Here is a 27085-nt window from a genome sequence, read left to right as displayed (position 1 = left end):
AGGTAGATTCATATTTGTAAAGTGTCCAAATCAAAACATCCCACAATACTTAATAGATTTTAAAGCAGTATCTATCTTCTCACATTCAACAGATACTGCCATGGCATATATTCCAATCCAAGGAAAGGACAGCAATAAGGGAGTCTCAGTGAACACCATCAAATTAATGAACAATTAATGATGCTTCATTGAGATCTTTCCTTTTAAGATCAGGAACAAGACAAGGATACTATGTATACAGAAAATCCAAAAGAATCTATAGAAAAACTTAGTGAATTCATAAGGGAAGTTTAATAAGTTAGATGGATACAAGGTCAACATATGAATATGGAATATATTTCTATTTGTCAGTGTATTAGTCCACTTTCTGTTGCTTGTAATAGACTACCTGAAATTGGGTAATTTATAAATAAATGAAATGTATTTCTTACAGTTCTGGAGGCTGGGAAGTCCATAGTCCAGGAGCCATACCTGGTGAGGGCTTTCTTGGTGGGGCCTCTCCATAGCAATGCAGGGTGTCACATGGACAGCGATGGCATGAGCAAGAGAGGGCTAACCCGCTCACTTGCCCTCTTCATAAAGCCATCAGAACCATGCCCATTACTCCATGAATGGATCATTCCATTCATTCACAAGGGCTCAGTCCTCACGACCTAATCACCTCATAATAATCTCACCTTTTAAATACCATAATTGGATTTCCTACCCACTTAACACTGTTACAGTGGGAATCAAGCTTCCAACACATGAACTTTTGGGGAACACAACTAACCCATAACAACTAGCAACAGTTAAAAAGTAAAATTTTTAAAGATAACATTTACAATAGCATAAAAAAAAAAAATCAAGTACCAAGAACAAATCTAACCAAAGCTGTTCAAAGCTTCTAAAGGTGTATAGGTATATATAGTCTCATAAGGTATATACGTATTATTTCTTCACTGAGCAAGAATAAAGATCTAAATAAATGAACATATCATGTTCGCTGATTAAAAAGCATGATGTATTTAAGATATTAATTCTCTCCCAAATAGATCTATAGATTTAATATGATCAGAACCAAAATCTTACTTGACAAGCTGGCTTTAAAATATGTATGGAAATGACAATAGTACCTGCTAAGGTTTGAATGTATGTGTCCTTCCAGAATTCATATGTTGGAACTTAACCCTCAAGGTGATGGTATTAAGAAGTGGAGCCCTTGGGAGGTGATTAGCCCATGAGGACAGAGCCCTCATGGATGGGATTAATGCCTGTATAAAGCAGGTTCAGAAAACATCTCTCCTTTTACTTTCTGCCATGTGAAGACACAGCAACAAGGCACCATCTCAGAAACAAACAGCAAGCCCTCGCCAGACACCAAATCTGCTAGCACCTTGATCTTGGTGGCACCAGCCTCCAGAACGGTGAGAAATAAATTTCCATTATTTATAAATTACCCAGTCTCAGGCACTTTGTTGTAGCAGCACAAATGGACTAAGACAGTATCTACCACACTCGTAAAGAATATGAAAAAGGACAAGGTGGGACTTGGTCTAACAGATATCAAAACATAGCCTATAACTGTCAAGACTGTGTGATTATCAAGGCATGGATGGACAAACTGACTAATGGACAGAATAAAGAGCCCAGACACATAACTACATGTATGTGTATATTCATGTACTTTTGGTGATTCATGACAAAGTGGCACTGCAGAACAGAGAAGAAAGAATGGTCTTTTAAATAACAGTGTTGGGGGAAGTGGGTTTCCATATTGTAAGTTAACAAGAAGGCAGGGGAGAAAAGAGAGAGAGAAAGGAAGGGAGGGAAAAAAAGAATCTGACCCTTATTTCACATCATGCACAAAAATAAACATCTAAGTAGATTAATAAACAAAATATAGAGGAAAAATATATAAAGGTTCTGTAATATAGAATATCTTCCAAACTTTGGTGTACAGAAGGATTTCTTAAACAGTGTGCAAAAAGCCTTAACCATAAAAGATCAATAAATTGACCAAAGTGAAAATTCTATTAATTAAAAGACACTATAAAGAGAGTCAGAGAAGGGGAGAAGGTAGTTAACGTGCAACTAATAAAGGACTTATGAAGAATTAGTACAAACCAGTGAGAAAATGGTTTCACAAAAGAACTCCAAATGGCCATAAGCATAAAATTGTGTTCAACTTAATTGTTAATAAGGGATATACAATTTTTAACCACAATGAGATTCTACTGCATATTTACCATCTTGGTAATTTAATTTGATAATTTAAAATGACAATACTAAGCACTGGAATGATGTGGGACAAAAATAACTCTCATACATTGTTGCTGGGAATGTAAATTAGTACAAGCATCTTGGAAAATTTTGTCTATACCAAAAATAAGGTAGAAGTTACACATACTCCATACTCTGTTCCAGTCTTTGCACGACTGTATTCATTAAGTTATATACACAAGAATATTCTTAGCTGTACTGTTCCCTGGCAGCCTAAAAGCAGAATAACCCGAATGTTCAGCAAAAATAGAACAGATAAACAAAATGAGGTGTGTGTTTGTGTGTGTGTGTGTGTGTGTGTGTGTGTGTGTATATATATATATATATATATATATACACAGGAATATCATCAAGCAGCAAAAAAAAAAAAAAAATCCTATTACAATTATAGAGTGTAGTGTATGCAAAGGTGTTAAAAACTATTTTTATTTATTTATTTATTTATTTATTTCAGTGGCTGGCTGGTACAGGGACTCAAACTATTTTTAGAAAAGTAATAAAGTTGTTAATATAAAAAAATTGCTTTACAAAAAACAAACTTCAATGGATTACGTAAATACAGATGATCCTACACCAAGGCGCCTTGAATACTGTGTTGTGTACTGTTTCCTTGACTTTTCTTGGAAATTTAAAGTAATTAAAAATAATGATCCATGGTCAAGAAGAGATTGAAGCGCAGGTCTTTAAGAAAGCAAACCAGAGGCACAGAACGTGAGGATACAGAAAGCAGGAAGTATGTCTGACCTTATTGTCATTATCACCAAATAGTATATGGTGAAAATATATCACATTAAAACACACCACATTACCAATTTAAATTAGCCTAAAACAGGCATGAGTAGTATTTGTTTAATACTACAGTGTGTCACAGAATCTGAGAACAACTCTAATGAGCTTAATGACAAGCAAAGGAAGTTCTAGACTAAAATAGAGGTTTTCATCTTAAATATGTCTCTGAAAAGCTGCTGCATTTTCCATCATGACAATGTAAAGGGTTCATTTAAGAGGTTCAGGCTAGTTTTTCTTTTAATTCAATGATTTTGCCATATTTACAAGTATGGTATATAAATCACATATATGAATGCTTTTTTCTATAGTCACAGAAGAACAGATATCATGAGCACTAAAATCACTGTCATGTGACTGCAGAATTAAAAAGCTTTCAAATATCTACTCTCTTATTTTACTGGTTGGTTGAGTTGTCTACCCTTCTCTGGGAATTACATTAGTTTAACTAATCTATACATCTTTTTAAAAAACATTTAAAAAAATGAAAACAGTGATTTTGCCACAACTGCATCCCGTGAGGTCAGACTGTGGTTACTCGACACTAACGCACTTGTAATATTTTCACATTCAAGGCTATTTGGGCAATGTAATTAATTAAAATAATGTTAATATACTTTACTCAGATTTTCAAATACCATGAAGTCTTACACCAATTATTTTATGGCTGATTAAGGCAACAAATAGAACTTTATTTCTCATTTAAGCTAATGTTCACAAAAATTGGAAAATAAGGACCTACAGAAAAATTATAAAGATAAAGAAAATTCAAATTATCCACCTTAAACTGTCATTGTAAACACTTTGTATCATTCTAGACACTGTGTATGGTTCTACAATTGTGCAGAATACAATCATACCATGTAATTTTATAATGTGACTCTTCCCTTGGTTAGTATCATAAGCCTTTTTAAATGTCATAAATATATGTCTACAGCTCCTCCTTATAGGCTTTAGAGTATTCTAACAAGGGGATGCCCTGTACAAAGTTTAACCAACCCTAGATTGCTGGTTACTTTTTTTTTTTTTTTTTAAAAAAAACAGAGAACAGATTCAATTGTCTGAAGACCAATTTAAATTTTGTTTCAAAAGTAATACTATCCACTTTTATAAAATATCCAGGATAGGTAATCCATAGAAACAGAACAGATGAGTGGCTGCCAGGGGCTGGGGCTGGGGGAAGATTGGGAAGGGACTGCTTAACGGGTGTAGGGTTTCCACTTGCAGTGAGAGAACATTCTGAAACCCTACAGTGGTAACAGCCGCATGACACTGTGAATGTATTTTATCACAATAAAATAAATTAATCTCAGAATTTAAACACAAGCAAAAAAATTCTAACATAAAAAATCATTAAAACAAACTATTGCCAATGCTCTATGATTCACCCACATTCCTCTAATTTTATAAATCAAACCCACAAATGGGTACTTGAGACATTCATTTTTAATGACATTGTTGTCTTGACTAGTAAGTGTTTTCAATAAATTTATCAGAGACTGGCAAATAGAAGACAGGAATACAAATTCAGTATTGAACATCTTGAGGTTGAAATATCTGTCTAGTAGGCTACTAAAAATACAAGTATGATTGCAAAGAGAAACACAGCCTAAGTATTTACAACTAGAAGCCAGAGACCGTGAAGAATATTTATGAAATGTTATTTCACAAAATCTTCCTAATACAAAAACATCAAGATTATTATAAACAAATATAAAAATTAACTTTTCAATTGTGTATTGACTGGGTTTGGAGAAGCATCTTTTATCATACTGAAACAATTAATAAATATGCTTCTATATCCTAATTCATTAACCAACCTGGAAGAGACTTTGAGGTGATTTTTAAAAATATTTTGTTGGTAATTGTGATAAAAGACACATATAATATTTACATCTTAACCATTTTTAAGGGTCCAGTTCAGTAGTGTTAAGTATAATCACACTGCTGTGCCACGAATCTCCATTTTATAAAAAGTTATCAACCTTTATGGTATTTTTATTTCCCCTGCTATACTGAGATAGCACATCACAAACTCGCTCATCTCTGTCACTCAAGTAGGAGACTCCTAACCCTAGGGTAACTATAGCCAGCACACAGTGGGGCCATCCTTTCCTGAACCTAATTGGAGAGTCCTAACTTGAATGGGAGAGTCCACCTCTGAGTCAATGAAAGTAGCAGATCTCAAGGTCAAAGTCAAACCCCAGTGGCAGTGTGGGGACACCTCAGGTGGAGGGAGTTAACATTAGTGGTGGCAGCGGCAGCAGCAGCTGTACACCCTGAATTTGAGATTAGCTGCTCCCAAAACTGTGCCTAAGGAACTCAGTGGACCACCCAGAATACTTCAGCAGGCACCCAGGCCCTCTCTTGACAGGAAAAAGGCAGGCTTCTGGGGGCTCAATGTGCAGGCATCTGCTGCTCTGAACTCACAGTACTTTCTCCTTGGTGGTGCTCTCCCAGATTTGCAGGCAAGAGGAAGTGAAGATTAGGCTCCATTAAGTACTTTCGGAGGCACTAGACAATATCCTAAAAACCCACCATAGGTCACGTGCATCTAACTAGCTGGTAAGCCATAGTAGACAATCTGCATAATTAACTCTTTTCAGTGTTGTTGCTTTCAATTACAGAAGACCACTGACATGTTAAACAAACAAACTGAAGGGTCTTCGAAGATGAGCCTGCTCTGAATGCAGGAGTCCTTGGGGCTTAGGGAGAGGCCCGCATCAGGATGTGGGACACTAAATGCAACAGAGAAATAGAGGCAGCACCATAAAACCTCTGCAGAAAGCAATGTGAGCACAAAGGACAAAGAGCAAACATCTGGTGGACCTCAGGGAAGAAGGCGGAGGTGGCTCAGGTGAGAGTATCCTCAGCAGCAAAGGCCTTGGTGGCAAGTGAGGCCAGGCACCTGCAAGTATGGCAGGACAGCGGAGCAAGGTCGGGAGGCACAAGGACACACGACTGATTAAATCCCAGCCTGGACACTCCACTCGAGTGTAAGGCATTCTATCTTAATTTTAGGGAACCTAGAAACCTAGTGACTCAAGGTGAAAAAAGGACAGGTGGATGAGTAGGGGTGAATCTGACCTTGACACTTGGTGACATAAAGCAATCCCACCAAGGCAGTCCATGGTGACATGGCAAGTGCAGAGGACAAGGGCTGAAGCCGTTGCATTTGCAAACATTTCACAGATGTGAAATTTTAGAATGACAATGATGTTCACAGTCATGCTGTTAGGATATTGTTGGCCCCTAAAAGTCATACATGTGCTATACACGTGCGTTCAGAAGAAAACAAGAAAATTTCTTGGGAAATTGGGGCTGATATTCTCAGACTCAGTACACATGTGACATGGGTCCTGCCTTCAGTTTTCTCCCCTTCTCCAGGGAATGGCTCAGCATATCAGGGACGCTCCACTGGGTGGGTGACACCATTGTCCCCTGCTAGGACCTGCTGGGGGGAGTGAAGTGAGCTCTGGCTTCCCTTCCCCTGGGTCAGTGGGCTCCAACAAAGGCAGGGTAAGAGGCATCCCCATGTCCTCCTGCCCACCCTTTCTGTGCCACTTCGTGCACAGTGATGTAAACTCTTTTTCTTTAACCTTAAGGGTCATGCATGTGTATGTTTCTTTTCCATAAAACTCAAAGTTAAAGGAATCTGTAATCTGCCTGTGATTTGGGGAGGACAAGGACACCCGCCACCCTCAAGCACTAACCCAGATGGTCTCTGCAAGTTCAGCAAAGTCACCAGTTCACATCAACAGATGTGTGTTTACTTCACTGGCTTGTTACTAGTCACATCTGTTAAATCTATCATTTTTGTTACTATTGTGTGGTGTTTGGGCCCAAATCCACCCAACTGCATATATGTTTCAAAAGAGCTTTACTAAAATAAAAAGCAGTGGCAAAAATAGTAACAAACTTTTCAGTTCAAAATAACGTCTTGGTGAACAAAACCTACGACACAAATACACAATGTAAATTGGTATGTGCTTCAAAGAAAATCTTGAAGATGGATGGTTCACATATTTTGCTGAAACAGAGAAAGCATCAAAATGGGAAGGCAGATGATGCACATTTGAAAGTCAGACTTGACTTGATCTGAAGCACATTTGCCACAAGTTCTCCAGTAAGCTGACCATCCTAAAACTGTCACAAACAATGGCAATGACAAAAAGTTTACAAAGTTTTCAAAGTGGCATCTCTGTGTAATCCAATGGGGATTTTCCAGAACAAGCATATCAATTTCCTCTATAAACCTAACAAATGTTGTCAAGAAAGAAAGAGAGGAACCCTGAACGACAGAAGCACCATTCAAAATTGTTCTCCTCAGAGGAAAAAAATATATACAAATCATACTTGAGAAGCTCCTAAAGCCAGTTGCAAGGCTGATGGACCACAAGATACTCACAGAGAAAGCAGAAGTGTGTACTGGCAGAATTCCGACATCCAATGACACTGCTGGCCACCCACTAACACTGAAATACAATGGCCATAGAAAAGCAAAGGCATTCGATGGAGAACAATTACTGTCCACAGCACCTGCCAGTAGATAAAGCACTGAGTGCAGCCTGTGAGTCAGCTCTTAGGAGATGCGGGGGTTACACTGGGGAAGTGCTCTACAACTTTGGTCTTTTGACAGGAGAAGAGCATTTTTAAAATGTACTTGAGGCTTTACAAACCATGATGTAGACTGGGAAAAGTCACCCGAGTTGGTCCAGCTGGAGCACTGGCCGGGTTTCCATCAAGGGAGATCAGGGCCCAACCTGGCTGCCACTCCAGCCCTGATTCACTCCCCAGGAACAGTTGGCATAGGGCAGCTCAGGGTCAAAGAGTCCCATCCCAATGCTATTCTGAGGTACCTTGCATATTTAAAAAAATGAAGAGATGCTAATATATAATTTTAAATGGTGTTATTTTAAATGTTTAACATGTTAACACTTTAAACACTAAAAAATTATAATTCAATATAGTTATGCTATTCATAATGTAATAAAATACATTAAAAATTCTAGCTCATGGTCCACTGTAAGCAGTATGATCCAGCAGTGAAACGCAGCATTGGCCATATGATGAACACATTCTACTCTCAATCTGTTCCCATGTCTCTGTGCCCTTAAGTTGATCCTTTTTTGAAGACAGCGTTGACAGTCTAGGTGTGAGGCTTGGGCCCTATGATCCTCTCGTCCTCCACTCTTACCCCACCATACATGGGTAGGATTCAACATCCTAAGCCTTTGGATCTTGATTCACTGTTGAGTAAAACAGTAAGAATAGAGGGAAACTGCCAAATTTTAGCCACATTTCCAAATGACTGCATTTCCAGCACACCATGCATAGAGTGAGAGAACTGCTTTGCTACAATGGAATGCCCTGGCTAGTCACTGACAACTCGGTGAAGATACTCTATGACTTCAAGTGGCTGGCTCAAGTGACATGGTTCAGCATGTTTTGCATTCAGTATCTTGAGTGGCTTATTGCTCCATAACTGGGAGATAAAAATAAACCCACATAGGTGCCAAGACAATTCAACAGGGAAAGGTAGGTGTATTAGTCTGGTAGGATTGCCATTAAAAAATTACCACAGACTGGGTAGCTTAAACAACAGAAATATACTTTCTCGCAGTTCTGGATACTGGAAGTTTAAGATCAAGGTGCTGGCAGAGTTGGTTTCTCCCAAGGCCCCTCTCCTTTGCTTGCAGGTGGCCACCTTCTCACTGTGTCCTCGTCCGGTCTTTTCTTGGCACACTAGCAGCCCTGGTGTCTCTTCGTCTTCTTACAAGGACACTGGTCGTATTGGATGAGGGCCCACCCTAAATGCTTCATTTTAATTTAATCACCTCTTTTAAGACCTTATCTTTAAATATGGTTATATTCTGGGGCTAATACCTCACCATATGAATTTTGGGAATGGGAAAGACACGATTCAGTTCACAACAGATGGTTTTTTTTCCAATAAGTGGGGCTGTTACTACTGGGTATCCACTTATAAAAATAAATAAACTTGTATCATATACAACAATTAATTCAGAGTGGATCCTGGACCTAAATATAAGTCATTTAGAAGGAAAATAAAGGTACAAATTTTAAGAGAAAACATAAGAGAAAGTGCTCCTGAGATAAAACATTAAAGACATAATCCATTAAAGAAAATGATTAGACTCTCATATCAGACACTGTTTTTTTGTTTTGTTTTTGTCATTTATGTGACCGGCCACACCGCGCTCAGCCAGTGAGCGTACCGGCCACCCTTATATAGGATCCGAACCCGCGGTGGGAGCACTGCTGCGCTCCCAGTGCCGCACTCTCCCGAGTGCGCCACGGGGTCGGCCCCTTTTTTTGTTTTTTTCAGACACTGTTTTAAGCTCTGTGCACATTCTCTCATTTAATTCTTATAACAACATTACGATGTGAGTCGTGTTCTCCCCATATTACAGATGAAGAAACCAAGGCTCAGAGAAGTCAAGTAACTTGAACAAAGTCATAGTTAGGAGGTGCTGAAGTCAGGGAGCTCTTGGCAACTATGCCAACAGCTGTCTTCCTATTGGGCATGTTATAGAGCACAATTAGAACCACATGCTAATACTTCCATAGAATCTAAAAAAAATATTCTCTAAAGCTGAATGCAACCAAATTGTGGTCTAGGAATGTATTGATTATCTCCTCCAAGTTGAAATATCCAAATTTCCAGGTTTCAATTGTGAAACGTTCCTTGATCTTGTCCTTACATGGCCAGCTGTGTATATAAAACTTGATAATAAAAAAATTTTAAAAAATTTTTTTCCATTGATAAGAAACCATTTTTATTTTTGCCAATTTAAAAAACAACTTTTCAAAAATTATTTTTAAATTTGTGATTGACCTCTTTAAAAAAATTTATGTGTTATCCTATAATCAATGGGTACCAGAACGCTAAGAGATACAGGCCTATACAAGAGATATGAGCCTCAGAAAGTTGAGCACAGACATTTCCAGAGGGATGGTAGACAGGAGAGCTGCAAAACCACCCAGCACTGAATAGAGACAAACAGAAGGAAAGCGATCAGAGAGGCTGGGCTCTGCACCTGCTGGGTTTTTTCCATACCTCTACAATAAATGACTTTTCCCAGGCACAAGGTAAAAACTGAATTAGATGGGGCACACAAGACCACTACGAAGAATAATCTACAAAAGTTATGATGATGTCATCTATAAACACCTACTGGTATCAATAGCTTTAAATTATGGGTTGGCATTTTGGTTTATTAGGAAGCTCCTTCAGATGTATTAAAAATCTTTTTACTCTTAGTATTGATTTTTTTGATAAATATATTATCCAAAGAGGTTATATGCGGTGATTTCCCTGGAAAAGCTGACATTTATTCAATGATATTTGCTTTACTGAATTAGGTAGCAATATATGCTCATATATCTTTGCTATATCTCAGAAATCATCTTATCAGAGTTAAGGTAAGAGAATATCTTTTATAGATATATCTGAGCATGGTTTAATAATACAATCTTAGGAAAGGATCTAGTTGTATAAAATTTAGTAGTTATGAATTAATTCTTCACTGACTTTTATAGAAAAACATCATAATGTTAAAGTTAATTCTCAAAACATTATTTTAGTCAATTAATTGGATTTTTTAAAGACAGCACTCCTTTAAAGAAAAAGGTAATCATTACATTCAATTTTAAATAATTTTCTCCTGTAATAATTTACCAGGACCATTTTACTGAGTAAAATCCTCAGGCTGGCTGGTTAGCTCAGATGGTTAGAGCACAGTGTTCTAACACCAAGGTCAAGGGTTCCGATTCCCATGCCAGCCGGCCACTCAAAACAAACAAACAAGCAAATCCCCTAAGGCTAAGTGTGGCAGAGGCTGCCGGCTAGTCATGAAATGCTCTTCTCTTCTTCCTCCTGTGCATGCAACTACACTATACTCCCAGCTGCCCTCTCTCCACTTCCAGATTTGGCCCATGGAAACCTCCCACATGGATCCTCCAGGGACTTTCTCCTGTGCCATCTAAATGTCCACTTGAGGGCAATCTTGGGAAACAGATGTGGAAGACGGCAGAGTCATTTTCAACCTGGATGTCTGTGTGGAACAGGGCTCCCAACCTAAGCACCTTCAACATGGAACCACACTAGACTATTATACAAATGGATAATAAATGTCCATTGTTATGGCACTGGCACTGACATTTTGAGATTTATCTGTCACAGCATCTTGTGTTATTCTAGCACACACATTTTTTGTATTGTATAAATTCTTAGCAAAAAACAAAAAGCTTCATTTTCTTTAGAAAGCTCTTTTATCTTAAAACAAAGATCTAGACCATAGGTCTTTTTGAATTGGATGTATCCTATTCTCAAAACTCATTCACTAAGTCAACAGACATTTACAGAATGATCACTTCATTTGTTCTGATAAAGACTTGCTAGTTAACTGAAAATGTCTTGCATGAATGCAATTCATTACTTAACTTGGAAAATAACACATTTGTAAATTGAGTCTTCAAATGACAGAGAAAGCCCCATGACTATGAGGTCCCTAAAAGAACAATGCCTTTGGTTACAATTCATTTCTTATTTATTCATTTGTTGGTGAGTTGTTTTGTGTGTGTGTGTATTTTTTAACCAACTTTCATTTCCAGTTCTTAAGAGTGAGCAGGTACTCCCATGAATTACGTGAGGATGTTACTTTTCTTTTTAATTTACTGGAAGAAAGTTCATCAGCTGAGAAAGCATTAGATTTAAGAATTTAAAAACCAGTCATTTTCCCCGGTGGACAGCAGAACCAGCAAGAGAGGCAACAAAGGGCACGAAGGGCTGCTCAACAAGGAGTGTTTTTGAAAAGTTCCATTGAATTTGTCAAAGATGAAGTCTTCCAGATCTTTTCTTTAACAAAGTGCTTGAACTAAATACAAGGGTACTCCAAAAAATTCGTGGAAAGATTTGTATTATCTTATTATTCTATTTTTTCCTCAAACTTTTTGAAGTACCCTCGTATAAAGGAATCAGAGAGGAAAGAAAAAAATCACTTGAATCAGAAGACCCCCTTGAACTAAGGCTGTTCTAAAATGCCTTTCTCTTTGTGTCCATGGGTATGACAGAAGCAATTGAGGATAGCCTCTCTCTGCTTCCTATGCTGACCTCAGGAATCTGTGACCAAATTTACCCTGCTGACTGAAAAAGATCTGACCTCTGGGATTTACTCCGAATCAAAACATGGGCAGGATGTTGCCTGTGGAAAGCTCACATGGGATTTAAATATGCTCTCTTGGAGCTCAGAGGATTCTCTGCTATGTGCTTTCCTGTGGATGTGTCATTAAAGAAAATATTGTTCTTATCTACTGCAGAAGGTCACTAATGATAACGACCTTATGAAATGTAAGATAAATAAGAACTCCTAAGGGGTCCAAAGGAGGGGAGGGAAAGTACGCATATTCATCAGGTCGCTTGCAAAACTCGACACCTCATCCTAACTAAAAGTCAAGCAGAGTCACCTGGGGCAAGAAGCAGAGGCCCAGAGCAAAGAATTACATGTCTCCACCTGCTGGGGGACTTCAGGAATTGCCCAAATTAGAAAGTGTGACTTGGCTTAATGCTTATCAACTCTTATTAAAGACAAATTAAATAAGAAAAGAAAATACTGCCTCATTTCAGGCGTAAGAAAATGTGATGGCTCATACAAATCACAAATACAGATTTTTATTTCTGAAAGGTTGAAATGAAACAAATGACATGCCATTTCTCTTTCCAGTGTTGGGATCAACAATGTAGCAACCAAATACAGGCATTTTACAAAGGTACACTGCCTCTCAGTAAAGGCGACCCCTCCCTGCACAAGCACAATCATGTTTGAGAAAGGAGAATGACAGAGCCGCGGCCTCCTGGCTGTGGACACAGCTACGCAGGTGGGTGGGCGGCGACTTCCGCCCTCCCGACGGCATCCACCAAAGTTCTCAGTGTTCGCAGCCTGGCAGGGACTCCAGATGACAGACCCTCTCTAAAATGAGTCCCAGGCTTCAAAAGCCACCATAGTGTGTAGCCAGTTAGTAGAGGAAACTAATCCTTAGCAAGTCTGTGCCGTTCCATGAACTTCATCTTTTCTTCCATTCAGTGCATTATTCTCTTGTAATACTTGATCTTTCTGTCAAGTAAAGCACTGGCCTCCTCTGTTGACCTCAGAAACTTTGTACGTAGTCCTCTAAGACATTCTTTATCTTGTAGGATCCAAAACAGGGCCTGTTCACGGTAGGTACTTAACATTATTATTATTATTGAAAAAAGGAGAATCAAAGAGCTACAAAAGTCATCTGCTTCTGTCTTCTTCCTCAACCTTACATATTAAATATATACAATAGCTGGACAAATCTATTAAGATCACCAGATGTCCCTGGTCACCCTTTCATGGATAATGTTAACATGAAACTCAGAAAATGTTCACCTATCACGCCTTTTAAATATTAGCAAATTCTGTTGGAACTCATATCTTTGGAAATAAATATGTTACCTTACATAATGGGGATACTGATGAAGGAGGTGTGTGACAGGTAAACTCACCTACGGGATTCGTTATCCATTAATGTGAAATTTCCATCAAGCACAATTTCCAAGACTTCCTGAAACATGTTTGGCCATTTTTATAGCATTTTGACACCATACAGTTCATAATAAAAGGGGTTGAAATCATTTTATCATGACAATATATATGACAGTTCCACAGTTAAAAATCTCAGAAGCAGCACCACTGAATAAATTTAGGTAGGCTCACTCATACATGAATAAGTTTAAATAACTCACTTTATCCAACCCTCTGCTGTGCAGAAAGCCTATACCCAACTTCAAGTATATGAATATTAATTCTACTTTCAAATTTTTCTAGAGCAAAATATTTCATAAACTCAATCTCCATAGAATTAATAATATTCACAGTTATGTGACTTTTCGAAACGTAATTCTATGTGTATTATTTCATTTGATACTCTAGTGAGATGAGTATTTGTTAGTATAAGGAAGGACTACTGCACCTCTCAATAACAGAAATAAACTATATTATTTTTATTCAAAAAGAAAAAGTGAATTATAGCACTCAGGGATATCCTTTGTTCAATGTTTCCAAAATCTCTTTCTCCTTCTTTTTCTTCCCAGCTCCTGCAGGCCTTTACCTACAAATCATCGAGGTAGGCACAGCACTTAGGATGGCCTAGGTCAGTGATTCTCAGAGTGTGTTCCAGGGACCCACAAAATCCCTGAGACGCTTTCAGGAATTCCACGAGCGAGGGCAAAACTATTTTTATGATAAGAAGACATTATTTTACTTTATTATGCCCATTTCACTCTCAACTGCTCACAGGTGTACATCATTGCTCTGATGCCCAATGGAACTGATAGTTACATACTTGTGTGTTTTCAAAATTTCTCAGTTTTAATTTCTAATCCAGAAAATATCAGTTGATATTATCCACATGAACAAAAGCTCTTTGGATGTTTCAAAACATTTTAAGAGAATAAAGAGCTCCTAAAACCAAACAGTTTGAGAACCATTCAACAAATGATCTTATGATTTCAGTGGCCTAACAAAACAAAGTTTACTTCTCACTCAGGTTGCTGCCCACTGCAGTCAGCTGAGTGTGTGTGTTTATGTGTGGGGGCAGAGGAAGTCACGCACACCTCTTCTTCACTCAGGCACTCAGGCTAAAAGCATCTCAATGCTTCCACAATCTCCAAGGCAGGAAAAAGCAGAGAGAACATGGTGCCTCTCATCCTGGTTCTAGAAGCTTCTGCCTGAAAGTGGCACATGTCACTTCCACTCACATTTCAGCAGCCAAAGCAGGTGTGGTCACATCCAAATCAAAGGCAAAAGAGATGCACAATCTTCCCATGTTTTTAGAAGGTAAAAGCTGAAAGTAATTATTCAACAACACTACCACTTACCACAAGGGCCATCCTTTATGACAGCTAATCTCTTCCCAGCATCTCTTCCAAAAGTTATTCATCCTCATGACTCTTCATGGAGCCTCACAAAACATACTTCAGGAGAGATACTATCTAAATATACATATGAGCTCATGTATTTAAATTGTTTTTTTTTAAACAATTGAAAAATATCAAGAGTAAACAAAATATATTACAGTGAATACTTGCCAAAGTTAGTGTGTAATGCTATTGTGAAAAACAGGCACTCTAAAAGCCTTTGACTGACATGTAAAAGCAATTATTTATAATAATTTGTGCCATCAACAAATGTCTAACACCTTTTTATAAGAGCAAGACCCAGATCAATTCAAGTAAATTAACATTCCTGTCTGAACTGACTCATCCGGCTCAAGTAACAAATTCACACGTCAATGTGGGTTGACCCAGTGACCCATCCGCTGAAAAATACAAACTGTATCATTTTGTTTTCCAAATAACAAGCATTGATTGCAGTGTTAGAAAGGTCACTTGTCATCAGCTCAGTCGCTGACCCACTGGCAAATTGCAGCCTGTCACTCCACAGTAAGCTGTAGCATCAGTAGGAACTGAGGGATGTTTTGTTTACAGAGTACAATTAGGGCGGTGACACCATTTTCACAAGGTGTGTGTTTACCAGGATGAGTCTTAAATTCAGCAGAGATGGAAAGAGGAAGTGCCAGGAAGAGGAACACAAGGGATTTCATAATTTCCCAAGATGACTGCAAGAACCTCATTTATTTATATTTACTTTAAAAAGCACTGGGTCAAATCCAGTCTGTGTTTCCAGTTCTTATGCCAAGGATTTCAATATTTTATATATTTTATATGGATAACAAAATAAATATAAAAGATACCTCTTTCAAGTTCCCTAGAAGGAACAAGGAAATATACAATTAAGAAACACCCCCATATGAGAACCTAAAGGATAGAAATAAGGACTGGTCATTAGAAACAAATTTTTAATGGCATCCTGTCTGTAAGTGCTACATTAAGATACTATCCCACATATCCAGTTCAGATACTTACCAAGGCTGCATTATCAGTTGTTTGAATTTGTCCACCTCCCAGATAGAGGCATAAAGACTGTCCAGCAGACAATTAATTAAATAGCCATATTTATGTCTCTTTCAACCACTTAAGCTTTTAAATATCACTTTAAGATATAATTCATCACAATATCCTAGAATAAAATATCAGTTAACTATGCATTAAAGGCCACTTATTTAAAATAATGATCTGCACAATCATTTAATGGAGTTTGCCAAGAAATTCTGTATGAACTGTTCTGTATTCAGCCCCATATTATGGCTAGAATACCAGTGAATGCAAGCATGTATCCAAAAATACAATTTAATATTACTTATGAGTCTTCTTACAAAGTTTCAGTTAACCACTAAAATATCTACCAATAGGATAAAGATTTTTATATCTGAGATACCCATTGAGGCATAAAACCACAGTGTGAAGCATTTGTCCTATTTTAGAAAGTCCTAAAATTATATCCCTTAAGTTAGTGTCTCCAAATCAGTGTTACGTAAGTCCACCACCACCACTAAACCTCTCTAGTAATGACCAGGGATCATCACGATATACTCAGAAAGAGAAGGCACAGCTCAGGCTGGGTTTTTTAAATAGACATATTTTCAATGCAATTTGACAGGAGAGCATTTTGCCTAAAATGCATCAGTGGGTAAAAATTGCATGAGCATGGCACTAAGTTGGTGCACCTCCATTATGTCTCTTGCTTCCCCACCTTTGTAGTGCAACATTTGTTTAGCTTCAAAAGTACAGAATAGTTGGAAAAGTAGTATAATACTTACATACACTTCACCTAGAGTTACAATTATTAACATCTTACCACATTTGCACACTCTCTCTCTCCAAACACACACTTTTTTTTGCACAGACATCCTAAAACTTACATTTTCATACTTTAGCATGAATCTCCTAAGAACAAGGGCATTCTCCCACATATTCATATGCTTTTTGGTACTTATTTACTAACCAGATTTCCTTATTACATCTTTTCCTGATACACTCTTATCAGAAAATTTGAATCTCCCTCTCTATACACATTCAATTAAATATTTTCTTCTTTCCTCCCTTTGCTAGAAATCAACCATCACATCACCCCCTTGCTTCACATTCCTATCTTGGCCTCTTCGTCTGCCTATTCTGTGTGGTTGGTAATTCCCTGAATGATCTGTAGCTTCCTGGGCAGTTTTATGCACACCTGAGCTCCCTCCCCTCCCCTCACAGCCTTTGAACAGGATGTTCCTCTGTCTGCTGTTCCACCTGCTGGAGCTTCACTCCTCATGCTCTCGTGCCCCCTCCCAAGTGCCACCACCTCCTGGAAACCCTCCCCTTGCCCTCACCACCACCCCTCCCCCTGCCTCCATCTGGGCAGGGGCCTCACCAGGCTGAGAGTGACCAAACAGAGCTGCCACCAGAGCACTCACTTGCCACAACACTTCTGCAGACCTGGAAGATGGCGGGCCAGTTTATCTCTACATCGCCAGTGCTGAAACAGTGCCTCGCACACAGCAGGTGCTCAAAAGCAGGAAGGAGCTCCATTTCTTTCTGGCCTCAAGGTGAAAAGAATAATCTGGTCCCCAAAATTTCTTATTTAAATGTATTCAGCACTTTGATTTCTTGGACCATGGAGAGTCTGGAAGGTGCTAAGGTGGACTCTGTGATGATCTGGTCTGACACAGTCAGAACAAGAATGGGATGAGCCAGAGGCCTGAGGCCACAAAGAATTTCCAAAGTCTTCCCCATCCTGGGTGTCTGTGTGAGGGCTCCTCTAACGCCACCATTCACCTGCCTGTGGCCTGTGCTGGCTAACAGAGCAATGACCTACCCCAAACCCATCCGACCCCAGAGATCCCACCCCTATAAAGAGAGGCTACTGTCTAACTGCCCTGGACCCAGGGACATGTCTTCCTCAGAACTCAGGCTTTCTGGTCTTTAGAGAAATTGCTTTCAAATCAGCCCCATCTCCACCCACCACCCCCTCTGCAGTCAGATTGGGTATCTGCACTTAGAAGACTGAAGAACTGTCCCTGAGTTTCCCATCAAAACACACTGTCCTTCCTTTAACTCTTACTGCCCAGGTAGACTCCTCCATTCTAGTAATCGGCCATGCCCGGCATGAGTGCCTTGCACTGTGGAGCCCAGGGCATGGAACACACAGGACGTGAGCGCTGACCACATCCTCAGCACGATGTTTGAGGCTGTGGGTAATGACTGTCCCGTCTCCAATCCTCTGGGCCTCACCTCGCCCACCTCTCACCCCCTCCTCTACTCAGATGCTTACTTGAAGATTTTCAACCTCTGTCGTGACTGGCCCTTCTGTTTATTCCATTACTTGGTTTCACATAACTCTTATGATGTCATCTTCTACAGTTTTACAGGAAATTAAACAAGAAATAAAACTATTAAAAAATGCATATTGATATACACAAGTTAATTTGTTTACTTTTTAGCAAATATTTAAAAAACAGCTAACCACTATTCTTCCTTGTTGTAAGTTTCCAATCAGCCAAGATGGGGATTTAGAGCAAGCTTAAAGGAAAACATTTGCTGAATGAAAAACAGAAAGTACTGAAATAAATGGTCATACATAAGGCTTACATTGGCCCCCTTGAAAACTTTTTAAAGAATGAATGCCTTACTCTCTTAAAGTTTTTGCATATAAAAATGAAATTACTGAAAGACGTTTTGCTGAGTTAAATAAACCAGACACAAAAGGACAACACTGTATGATTCCACTTATATGAGGTACCCTGAGTAGTCAAATTCGTAGACAGAAAGTAGAATGGTGGCTGCCAGGGGCTGGGGGGAGGGGGCATGGGAGGTTAGTGAAATGGGGATAGAGTTTCAGTCTAGGAAGATGCAAAAGTTGTAGAGATGGATGGCGTGATGGTTGCACAACAGTGTGAATGTACTTAATGCCACTGAACTGTGCACTTAAAATGGTTAATAGTAAATTTTGTGCTATGTATATTTTACAACAAGTTTTTTAATTGAGAAGAAAATCAAATCAGATGCATAATTCAAGAACTAAACAAACCTTTCCTTCTTTCCTAATTAATGTGAAATGCAATCCATCACCTTGGGCTCTATCACGGAGCATCTACCTAGCAGGAGCCCTGACACGTGTATTCCCCACACGACCTGGAAGGGCCACCAAGTGGAGCGCGCTTGTTATACCCACGTGGAAATGAGGCCACACAGAGCCTCGTGCTCTTTAACCAAGAGCTGCCCACAGATCACTCATCCAAAATGGTCCAAACAAACCATTAGCATCTGAAGTTATTTTTCTAAAGTCTGTAACTTACAAACTGCTGACAGAATACAACTGCAGTCCAATTTCTTTCATTGTGTCTCATCATTTACTGTGTAAAAGTTAACTAGAAACTCACTGTAAGCCTCACCAAGGTGATCTGAGTAAGATCTAGAGAGGGAAAATGTTTATTAGCGGTGTTATTACATCTGGATGTAAGGCAGGAACCTCAGTATGAAACACTTGAATTAGATATTCAAGGACAACAAAAGATTTTAATTTCCCAGGTTCAGAATCAACTAACATAATGCTAAATTCAATGCCCCTTACCAAATCATTTTAACTGTTTAATTTTTATTATAAAGTTAGACTTGCTCATAAAGAAAATGTGTCAAGTAAAAACAATGGGGCAATTATCTTGAACTCTACCATTCTGATAAAAACATTGTTAGTATTTTAATGGACTTCTTTCACCTTGCCTTTTTCTTCTAATCCATTAAAAAATTATATAAAGAGCTAGATCTTCTGTTTTAGAAGAGAAAATGAAAATTTGGCAGGAACTGCCCACTTCACAGGTAGTCAAAATTAAGCTAAGAAATGAATTCATACCAAACGGGCCCTGAAAATTACTTAACGATAATGACAATGACAAAAGGCATACATATCTTGCACATTGTGCTGGGCCAGGAATAAAGCTAAGCCCCTGATGTGGTCTCACCTGGTCAACAAGCCTACAAGGTAGGTTCTCAAAGTCTTCGCACAGCTTTCAGAGCCCTCTAGGATCTGAACCCACCACCACCAGCAAAGCTCACCCCTGCCTTAGGGCTCTGCTCCTACTCTCCTCTGTGGGGATCATTCAGCCTCCACAGCCTCCCTGCCCTGCCTTGATTCAGGTCTTTGCTCAAAGATCACCTCCTCAGAAAAGCTGTCCCTGTCTGCCACTCCCCTCACTCTCGAAGCCCTTGTCCTGATTAAGTTTATTTCTCTTTGTGGCTCCTAGCCCGGCCCACCATTCAGCCTATTCTCTCTGCTCATTAGCTGGCTGCCTTCCTCCCCCATGGGATGTAATCATCAAGAGGCCAGACTCCACTGCTGTAGCTCCTGCACCTATAGCCAGGCCCATGGTAGACATTCCACAAACACATATTACTAACTAATATTTTATAGATGAGAAGACTATAAAACGGAGAGCTCATGAACTTGCCCAAGGACCATAGCTACAAAGTGGTAGAGCCAGCAGCAGGCCCGGACAGGGCACGCAGCCCCACAGAGGATGGCTTCCGTGCTCATTTCCAGAAGAGCCAAACAGACACCACCTGGGATAAAAGACTTCGTCTTCACCAGACGCATGTGCTCACGTGGGAAGCTCACTCAAGGACACCCAAAGAACAAAAGTGGAGGCTGTTTTTCTCTCCTATAAGCCTGGGTAAAGTTTTACTTCTCTGAACTCCAGTCTCGCATGGTGTAAAATGGAAACAATGCCACCCCATCTCCCAGAGCCATCACAAGCATCAAATGATATAGAGCAGAGAAGCACATTTTGTCATCTGCTAAGTGTCATTTATGTTACAAGATTACTTTAACAGAGCAGACTGATCAAAAAACACTGTGCTGTCACTTGCCTGAGATTTAGACTTTTTGCTTTTGTTTTGGTTTTACATTTTTAAGGGACAAAGCATACAGGAAAGCCAAATTTGATGCTTTAGTGTTCTGAGTTTGATGAACTAAATTTTGATTACCTTTTAAATATTCACCACCAGAAAGACATTAATAAATAAGGGAAAACATGGGTTATTGCATATAATCTTTTGTCTATCAAGAACAATCTCACAATCTCAGGCTGAGAGCATAAGGCACTGGGGACGGGTCACTGTTTGTTTCCCTCAGTGAGTGGTCCTGAGCATCTACGACAATGCCTTGCACATAGCAGGTGTTTAATAAATATTTGTTGAATGTTTGCCGACTGAATGAGATAATTAGACAACTGTCTGAATATTCTGTGCCAAAAATATTTCTAACTGAATACACACTGAAATTTAAGGGGGAAAAGTCTTTTCAAGCCCATAGTCATCTTCCCCTCATTACTAACTAACCCTGTGCAAGCTCTGAAGCTGGAATAAATAGGGAGGACTTCCCTAGTGCTAGGAAAATATGACTTATAAATACACTCAAAGAGAAAACTTCAATTATTTTGTCTGTCAATCCAACATCTCTCCCAAATGTGAAAGGGACCCTAAAAAAACATACATCGTCATCCTTCTCTGTTCTGGTCATCACACTGAGACCACACACGCTACTCCATCTCTCTGCCTTTCATCCGGACACCTACAGACATGATTTAGTCCTCAGTCACAGCATCTCCATGAAGACTAGCAACATCTCCATTCCCAGCTCCCAGTACATAAGTAAAACTAAGACATGGAAAGTGAAATGAGCTTTCTGTAGTTGCATGCTGTACTACCTGGAAAAGTATTAAGAGAATTAGGTTTGCTCAAACACTAAGATCCAAATTCACTTAATTACAGCCTTCTCAGAGGTATAGATAACCTAAGGAGACAATGTGGGTATAAATAAATGTCAATTCTATGAGTATCAGATAGCTACAGTTATAAGCTACCTTTACATTTTTAATACTATGAATGGGTTTATTGTTTAATTTTTTTATTTTTTTTTATATAACAGAGTCACATTTTTATGCATACAATATAGAGCTTATTAAATATCAATTTTATAGAACTGGAGCACTAAGGTACAAATATTACACAGTAATGAAATATAAAGATATCAACCATTATCAAACCAGGTAGGTGATTTTACATAATAAAACACTTCTTAATCAGTACTTCTTAATCTATGTGAATAATTACAAAATGTGCTACAGTGTATAAAGTGATTGAACACAATAGTGCTAACAAAATGTAGCAGGTTATTATTCAGATTCCTAATCAAGACTCTTTTGCTCAAAGTAGTAATCCTCATGATAAAGTTTAAGAAATTTCCCGCTAATGGATAAGATCAACTGATATGAAAAGAACCACACATTTACCAATAAAAGAGAAACCAGGTTTGATACAGTTTTGCCATCAAGAAAACTACTATGGTTCAGAGCTAGCTGCAGAAGCTTAATCTACTATAACATAAATGTTGACTTTAAATACAAAAATTTAAATGGAATTTGGTATTTATTTACTCTAAACATGTATTTCCAGAGCTAATGTCATAGCCTCAGAGTATTTATCAAGTTAGCTTATATAAAGCTCCAGACTACGTTTAAATTTTTTAAAATATGGTTAAGGGGCCGAGCCTGTGGCGCACTCGGGAGAGTGCAGCACTGGGAGCGCAGCAACGCTCCCGCCACGGGTTTGGATCCTATTTAGGCCGGTGCACTCACTGGCTGAGTACCGGTCACAAAAAAGACAAAAAAAATAAAAAATAAATAAATAAATAAAATATGGTTAAAAATAACCTCACATGAAGATACAGAGAAACAAATGCTACACACTGGAACAATGACTTAAAAAAAGACATAGAAAAAATAAAAATAGCTAAAAATTACAGTAAAACTTTTAGTCTCTCACCATCATAACTTTTAAATTCATCTTCATGGGTTATTTCCTTATTTGAATTACAGTCATGTTGAGACAGGAGGTGCTCAGTTTCCTTGGGTTTGGGTTTCCAGGACACACTTCTGGGTTTTAAGCCACTCCTCTATGTCACAGGTCCCTCCTCTAGGCACCCCCTAGAGGAGATTTACTGCTGCTTATTGGACCTATTTTTGGCACCAACACAGGGAAATTGAGACTACAAGGGGCTGGGCATGCTCAGTAGAAAGGGGTTATATAACCCTACTAGCCAAGCTTGCTCAGTAAAGTGGAATTTATCCTTTGAATGACCTTCCACTGCAGGTGCTAAAGAGCATGGAATATTCTGGAATATGTTGACTGCATGGGATAGACTTTGACCAATGAACATGCCCTAAAAGGAGACCAAATGAGCATGTGCAAGACTACGTTACATAAAAAGGAACCACTCCCTTAGTTGAATATTTATTATATATCATGAATATGTGTTAGACTGTGAAACTATGAAAGTGGAATCCCAGTAGGAGATGGGAATGCTGCTCACTCTCCTAAAGCCAGCCTGGACTTTGCCTGAGTTGTATCAAACTTGTCTCTCTTTTGTATCAAACTTGCCTTTAGCAGGCTGCTAGAGCCAGCCTGCACTTTGTCTGTGAATGTGTATTTCTCACTTTTGTATTAAACTTGGTGCAGGCCCTGCTCAGTCTCTAGAACTAGGCTGCACTTTCCTTGTGAAGTACATACTTATCCATTACATTAAACATGCTTTCACTTTCCACTATGACTCTGCTCTTGAATTCTTTCCTGTAGCGGAGTCAAGAACCTGGTAAGAGGACAGGGTGGGTTGCGGCTGGCCATTCAGCCTGCCCAGATCCTCTCCTCCAGTATCAGTGTGACAAAGACTTTGGTACTAAACAATAAAGAAAATCATAATGCCTTTTCAATAGATAAGCAAATTTAAGGGAAAAATAGAGAAAATCTTTAATCATGTTTTTTGGAAAACACACAATCTGAAAATGAAAGAAAATGTGGAATAATATTTGTATAGTATTTGAATACAAAAAACAATAACAATATAACCCAGGCACCCAAAACAACAATTATATACTGACACAAAATTGGTCTAAGACAGGGGTCAGCAAAATTTTTCTGTAAAGGGCCAGAAACAAAATATCTTAGGCTTTCTGGAGCAGTCTCTGTGACAATTACTTGACTCTGCCATTATAGCTTGAAACCAGCCACAGACAATGTTTAAAGAAATGGGCATGGCTGTGTGCCAATAAACCTCTATTTATGAACCTTTTAAATTTGAATTTCACATGTTATAAAATATTACTATTCTTTTTGTTTTTTTTCCAAACATTTGGAATTCTTAGCTTGCAAGCCACACAAAAACTGGCAGCAGGCTGGATTTAGCAAGCAGGACAAAGCTTGCCAACTCTTGGTCTAAGGTGTTGCAGAACCAGCGTACACATGATAACAAATACACACGTGCAAGAGAAGAAATACAGTAATATTTTAAATAAAGGTTTAAAAAAATTAACCCTCAAAAATATATGGTTGTATCTGATTTTGTCACCCACACACCCTGAGAAATTTATAAAACTAGTTTCTGTTTTAGCATGAAAGGACCAGCTTTGGAATCTGTTTTTGAAAGAAATAAATTACATTGCACTCATTATGGAAAAGAAGAAAATTACATTTCACTCATTATGGAAAAGAAGAAGGACAAGGGGGAGGAGGAGAAAAGAAGAAAGGAGAAAAACCTTGAAACTAAAGAGTATTTAAAACTTACGGCAATGTACACATACTAGATACTCAGTTTTAAAATTCATACTTTAGGATGAAAGTTTATAAGATGATATTTCTTTCCTACTAACAATATAGCATTGAGAATTTAACTTCTCACTTTAGGGGGAGGGGTCATCTGGGCACAAGTCCAAATCCTTTGATAACAGATTGAGTTTACACTAAGAAACCTGCTTAGAACATTTCCAATCTACACCACACTTAATTATATACCGTTTTAGATTGTTCACTAGTTGTATTTTTGTAATTTTTTTCCCCAAGTAGACAAGATCCTAGAGAGAAAAAATAATTTTTTATAGTCTTTCATCTCTCACAGTAATTAGCATCATGTTTGGCATACACTAGGGCTCAAAATTTTTTTAATGACTAAAGTTTGTTAATGAATAGAAGAAAAAGAAACACCAGTATTAGCAGTTCTATATAACAATAAAAAAATTTTTAAAAATTTAATCTGATGGAACACCTATCGATTTTCAGAAAACTCACCTGCACCGCTGCATATAAACATAGAGGGTAGTCTCTCCCTGCCTCACTTACACACTGATGTCTAGACCACCCATGTTTCTGCACACTGAGTGGTGCCCTACTTGGGGGTGGAGTCAGGGGCACACTTTTGCAATTATCAGAAATCAGATGGACCTGACAAAAGTGTAAGAAGATACAACATTCAGAGATCATAAGCTATGAAGGCCTAATAGTAATCACCAACTATTCTATCAGTGAACAAAAGTAAACTAAAAAAAAACATTTAAGTGTCCAGTTCATTCTTCTCAGGGTAGAAGAGTCTTCAAAGGTTATATATATTTGCAAAGTCACTTTGTCTTTGTTCCTTCAATTACCTGAGTGTTCTAGGGTGAACCTGGCCTTTGATCTTTACTGCCCATGTAGTGGCCTCTTGTAGGTAAAGTGAAGGAAAATGGTCAGGGCCCCTTAGATGTTCAGAATATTGCGGAGCATTTGATGTAAATATGCACATGTGTCCAAGTGTTCCTTGGTTATTGTTTGTAAATGCGCATGGGCAACTAGGTATTTAGGTATTCCTGGGTTGTCTGACTCGCACCCAGGTGTCCTGGGTTATCGTATTTGAGTATAAAGGATGAATGGCTCTGATCCATAGTTGTCCCCTCACCTCCACCCCACACCCCCGCCCTCGGGATGCCCCAGGGGGGCCACAGGGAGGCTGCAATAAGCTGCTGCTGCTGCTGAGAAAGCTGAGGACTGAACTTGTGTTGTCTGCCAACGGCTCCCAGGATCTTTCCCAATTACTCAGCTCGTGGACCTGCATGTGAGGGGTCTGGTGACCCAGCCAGGCATATAAAGGGTCTGGTGAGCCAGCCTGGCATGTGAGGGGTCTGTGACCCAGTCTGTACAATGGGTCTGAAGGATCAGTGAGTCCTAGCCCTAGCCCAACAATGCAATTGGCTACATTGGCAGGATTCCGACAATTAGCCTAACAATACACCTCTGCTAGAAACCCATCCTTTCTATATTTAAAAAGAGGACCACTTAGTCTGATATGATAGTGAGTGACATCAGAAAGAAGAAAAGGACAAAATGGCAACAAGAAGGGATTCCTCCGGGCTCCTTTATCAAGGGAGATAGGTTATCTTCTGACAAAAGGAATTGGTAGAGGCTGAAGAAGATTCTGCAATATGTGGGCTTCTTCTTTTGAAGTTAATTTTTCCAAGTCATGCTTTAGTCTAAAGGACCACAATAATAAAATCAACTATCTAATGTGAAAAATTACAAGTTTTTCTTCATATGAGACAACAATAAACAAAGCAAGAGTGAGTGCACTCATGGAGAAATCTACCAACACTAAATCTCAGCGCCTTCCCTACTCCCATGGCCTCAGCCATCCCAGCCTCTCTGGACACAGGCTGGACACTGGCAAGAGGACAGGAGAAGACCAGAAGGCCTTCAGGATGGGAAAGACATCTGGGAAAGGCCAGCTGCACAGGCACACAGCTGTGTCCTCCTCTTCCCCTCTCCCAATCACTGCCAAGAATGGGAGCAGGAACTAGATGTAGGAAAACCAACTTAAGTGTATCACTGATTCAAACACAGTCATATTCTAAAGCACACACGTGTACAAGAGAACAAGACATACAGAAAAGGAGAATGTGGAGAAATAACTAAGAGCTTGAAAGGTTCTGAAGTCTCGTAAAGCCACAGTGCTAAAGAGCTCAATGCTCTCTTCTTTGAAGTTATAAGGAGTTAAACATGGAAAGGAGAGGGCATCATAATTGTTGAAGCTTAGTAAGAACAACATTAAACTATTTCATATTTAAAAGCTGCCTTTATAAGGTTACTTACTAAATGCAATTATTGCTACATTTAGGTGCATTAATGAAAAACTTTATATTCACTAAAAAGTACAAAAATGCTATTTTATGTGAAATCCAAATCAGAATAACATGT

General features: G+C 38.8%; 1 protein-coding gene and 1 long non-coding RNA gene across 5 annotated transcripts in view; both read right to left on the bottom strand.

Annotated features, from left to right (window-relative positions):
* Positions 1-27085, bottom strand: part of PTPRM (protein tyrosine phosphatase receptor type M) — a 784215-nt gene that overhangs the window by 570795 nt on the left and 186335 nt on the right. The gene's annotated exons all lie outside the window — the stretch shown is intronic.
* On the bottom strand, positions 12723-15204 carry LOC134361495 (uncharacterized). The gene is made up of 2 exons (XR_010021462.1): positions 14972-15204; positions 12723-13279 (listed from the first exon to the last, which is right to left on the bottom strand). It is a non-coding gene; the product is annotated as an uncharacterized LOC134361495 (long non-coding RNA).

Source organism: Cynocephalus volans, chromosome 13 (assembly GCF_027409185.1).
Source record: "Cynocephalus volans isolate mCynVol1 chromosome 13, mCynVol1.pri, whole genome shotgun sequence".
NCBI lineage: Eukaryota > Metazoa > Chordata > Mammalia > Dermoptera > Cynocephalidae > Cynocephalus > Cynocephalus volans.
Note: the sequence above shows the minus strand (reverse complement) of the source record. Positions and strands in the feature narration are given on the sequence as shown.